The following is a 4,723-nucleotide window of genomic DNA, read 5'->3' as shown; positions in this document are numbered from 1 at the left end:
AAGCTCACGCGCGAACAGTTATTTTATGCAATGCTAAATAATAAATCACATATTTCTATCGGTCAACACCGATTAACGCTGAATTTATTTTTTCTTGTAACTGTTCGATTACATTCTGATACTCCCAGGCCTATAATCACATTTCTTTTGTCTTCACGTAAAAATATTTCCCACCGCGCTTGTCTGTTTTCGTTCCGTTGTTTCATCTTCCTTGCTTTCACAGTTTGTTGTTTCAGTACTTGGCATTGTGGCTCGATTTCGCTTGAATTTAGAACACGGAGGTGTTTCATTTCAAAATCTTCAGCAGCAATTCTCATTCTACGTTTAATGTTCCTTTCTGAGACATAGCTCTTGAAGAAGTTCCAAATATATGATTTCAGAAGTTTTTTTGTGGTCCTCCATTTAAGATTTAAGTTATCCTTTTTTCTGATTTAGATTTAAAGGTGTTTGTAAACATATTATTTCAAATATGTCTTTTATGCGAATGTTTCATAAAGTAATGTAAATATTCAGGATGTATCCTGTTATTATTCTTTTTTTTTATGAAAATGATCTCTCTTCATTGTGCGACCAATTACGTAAACCTAAAAGGATATGTCCCATGATTTCATGAATTTCATTTGAAATATTCCTTTGTAATGTCACATCTTTTCAATCCTTTTGCATCTTTTGCTCTAAATATCACAGTAATTCCCTTGAAACCGAAATTCATACAAAATCTACGCTATAGAGAAAATCTTCTTTATGTTTATGATAAAGATATTTTTTAAACACAACTTCATTAAAAGAAGTTTGACAAAAAGCCTCCAAAATATTCATATACAAACTGTATAGTTCAAAATAATAAACACACACATAAATAGATGTTTAAAAGCTTATAAATATATGAATGAGTCAATATTTCTCAGGTAGGCGATATATGTATACACTGGGCGCCAAAATTAAAGCATCACTAAAATTTGCCGAAAATATTGGTCATTTTCAGATGCCTATATCTTCGCGAAAAATAGCTATAAAAAATATTGTGACAGAGCATTTTGTAGCCCGAAGTTTCTAGTTTTTGAATCGGGAATTCAAAAATTATTTTTATGTAGTTTGTTCCTTTTTTTTAAAAGATGAAGCGCAGTAAGCGAATGTTAAAAAATGTTGGTCAAGTTTGAGAGGATGCATGGGCCAAATGAAATTTTTTCTGGTAATTCCAATGGAAAACTTTTAAAAAGCAAACATTTCTCTTTAATTTCGTTTTTTTAATTTTGTTGTACAGTTTTTATTGGCCGAGTTATTCGTCATCATATGAGAAAAGGTACTTTCCACTTTGACCGCCTGTAACTTGCGAACGCATGATCGTATAGAAAATTCCAGAAGTGATTTGGAAAGCTGAGAGATTTCTCTTTAAAGACCTTTAGTTGCCAATTTGTTGAAATTTTTTTTCGTCGTCTACAGTCCATTTCAAAATAACGTAAAATATTGCATAATTACCATTTTTCACAAAACACGATGCCATTTTAACAAAAATTGTGGAATCTTCCAGGTGTCTACGTTTTTTTTAAGTTAAAAGTACACGTAACCCCTGTACCAAAGGCCGCATTGATCAGATTTTTTTTACCCTGTGCCCTCGATAGTGAAACTTGCGATACAGTCTGAAAAATTGGTGAATGACTCTTTTGCGGTACGTTTCCTCTTTAAAACGATTTCGCAGCGTTTGAACTGTTGTGGTCTGTGTCTTCTTAGTTTCACTTTATTTTAGAAGAAAGTAGAGATGTCAGAAATTTAGCAAACACATTTTTATACAATCTCTTCGCAATGACAAAAAGTGAACAATGCGAAGTGACGAGAGGGTGCAGATGGTGTGTATATCCTACCCTTTGTTAGTTATTGCGATAGATACACTCTTCTTTTTTTTTACTGAACTTAATTTGGTTTTTTTTACCGAACTTCTTCCTTTCCATTGCATCTCCTCGCTGTGTAATGAGATGAGTACCTTGGCATCTGCCAGCGAGACGTTGGCTTGTAACGTTAGTACTGCGCACTGTCTGTAGGTGGCCGCGGCGCCGCGACGATTCTCACAGTTGAGGCTTGCGAGCCCCAACTTGATAAGACGAACCGCGAGTGTGGGTGGGTACTCATTAGAACTGGTCTTGCAGTAATTGCATCACGGATTTTTTTTCTTCTTTTTAGCAATTCCATTAAATCCTTCAGTTTCCTCCTCTATTTATTCCTATCGAAATTTTTTTCTTAGCAAATTTTTCACACATTTTCTCTTTCTTTAAGCACTTTATTATGCCTAGACGTGTCAACTCTCTGATTACGAAATTGGTCGACTGGTAACACTTTTGCAGGAAGGTTGCAGCCAACGACAGGTTGCTAATGTTCTTGGTGTAAACCAGTCAGTTGTGAGCCGTGTCTATGCTCGATTTAGAGAGACTGGGGAGTATGTCCGTAGATCGGGGCAAGGACGCAGACGCGCGACCAGTTCTCGAGACGACAGAGCAATTACGCGACGTGCTCTTCGGGAACCCTTTGTTATCGCACGCACTATTGCGGAACAAATTTCGAACCGCAGGCAAAACCCGCCACGCACGATCTCTAACAACACCGTGAGGCGTCGATTGAGGGAGGCTGGCTTACGTTCGAGGCGCCCGGTACGAGTCCCGTTGCTAACTGCTAGACATCGATGGCAGCGTTTAGCTTATGCTCGTCGTTACATACGCTGGTCTCAGCGTCAATGGACAAATGTTCTTTTTACAGACGAGTCCCGATTCTGCCTACGAGGGAGCGACCGACGGGAACATGTTTGGCGTCGTTGTGGCGAACGTTACGATGCCAATCATACAAGGCCGATCACCGCGTTCCATGGGGGATCCGTTATGGTTTGGGCCGGAGTATCGCGGTATTCACGTACACCGCTAGTTATTCTTTCACGTGGTGGTTTGACCGCCATGCGGTACGTGGACGAGATTTTGCGCCCCGTTGTGCTCCCTCTGCGTCAGCGTATGGGCAACCGCTTTCTGCTTATGCAGGACAATGCAAGGCCCCATGTTGCACGCTATACGCAACAATTTCTTCAAGAAAATCAAATACCAGTTCTTGACCATCCACCAGTGAGCCCAGATTTAAATCCCATTGAACATGTTTGGGATATTCTTGGGCGTCGGTTGCGACAGCAATACCCAGACTTGGCGAATTTAGGGCAATTAGCGCACGCCCTCCGCCAAATTTGGCGAAGAATACCACAGTCAATCATACGGAGGTGCATTAATATGCGCAAACGATTAAAAGAAGTAATCAACCGGAGAGGCGGTAATACCCATTATTAAACACAACATACGCATACATGCACGCACGCACGCATCGGAGAGTGAGTTTGGAGTCAAAAAATACTGTGGGAGTGACGAACCACAGGGTCTCATCTCTCCATGCTTGTACATACGCAGTGAAGCGTAAATCCGACAGTGAAACCTCCTCGTGGTACGCCTTAGGTAATGCTAATGCCGGCAGTATTGTGCACCTTTTGTCATTGCGAAGAGATTGTTTAAAAATGTGTTTGCTAAATTTCTGACATCTCTACTTTCTTCTGAAATAAAGTGAAACTAAGAAGACACAGACCACAACAGTTCAAACGCTGCGAAATCGTTTTAAAGAGGAAACGTGCCGCAAAAGAGTCATTCACCAATTTTTCAGACTGTATCGCAAGTTTCACTATCGAGGGCACAGGGTAAAAAAAATCTGATCAATGCGGCCTTTGGTACAGGGGTTACGTGTACTTTTAACTTAAAAAAAACGTAGACACCTGGAAGATTCCACAATTTTTGTTAAAATGGCATCGTGTTTTGTGAAAAATGGTAATTATGCAATATTTTACGTTATTTTGAAATGGACTGTAGACGACGAACAAAAATTTCAACAAATTGGCAACTAAAGATCTTTGAAGAGAAATCTCTCAGCTTTCCAAATCACTTCTGGAATTTTCTATACGATCATGCGTTCGCAAGTTACAGGCGCTCAAAGTGGAAAGTACCTTTTCTCACATGATGACGAATAACTCCGCCAATAAAAACTGTACAACAAAATTAAAAAAACGAAATTAAAGAGAGAAGTTTGCTTTTTAAAAGTATTCCATTGGAATTACCAGAAAAAATTTCATTTGGCCCATGCATCCTCTCAAACTTGACCAACATTTTTTAACAGTCGCTTACTGCGCTTCATCTTTAAAAAAAAGGAACAAATCAGAAACTTCGGGCTACAAAATGCTCTGTCACAATATTTTTTATATCTATTTTTCGCGAAGATATAGGCATCTGAAAATGACCAATAATTTTGGCAAATTTTAGTGATGCTTTAATTTTGGCGCCCAGTGTATATGTATGTATTATGTGCATTTTTCACTATTCTAATTTTTGTCTGTCTTGTTTCTTTTTCCAATCACGATTAAAAATCTTTACATTTGAACAGTTCTAACCTGCCTGTACATGAAACACAAAACAATTTCTTCTTTATCTGACAACTAATTAGATAGAAAAAATATTAATTATCCTTCAATCGAGAACGAATTGAATGTAAGTAGGCGATATTAGGTGCGAGTTTACCCTACCCTAGTGGTTCCCAACCTAGAGTATGAGTGCCCTCAGGCATACGTGCTTGATGTCTGGGGGGTACGCAACAAAAAAATTGAAATAACAGCAATTATACGAATTAATTAATTATATGAAAATTGCCTAATCAT

Source organism: Dufourea novaeangliae, unplaced genomic scaffold (assembly GCF_001272555.1).
Source record: "Dufourea novaeangliae isolate 0120121106 unplaced genomic scaffold, ASM127255v1 scaffold80, whole genome shotgun sequence".
In the NCBI taxonomy this organism is placed as follows: domain Eukaryota; kingdom Metazoa; phylum Arthropoda; class Insecta; order Hymenoptera; family Halictidae; genus Dufourea; species Dufourea novaeangliae.
Note: the sequence above shows the minus strand (reverse complement) of the source record.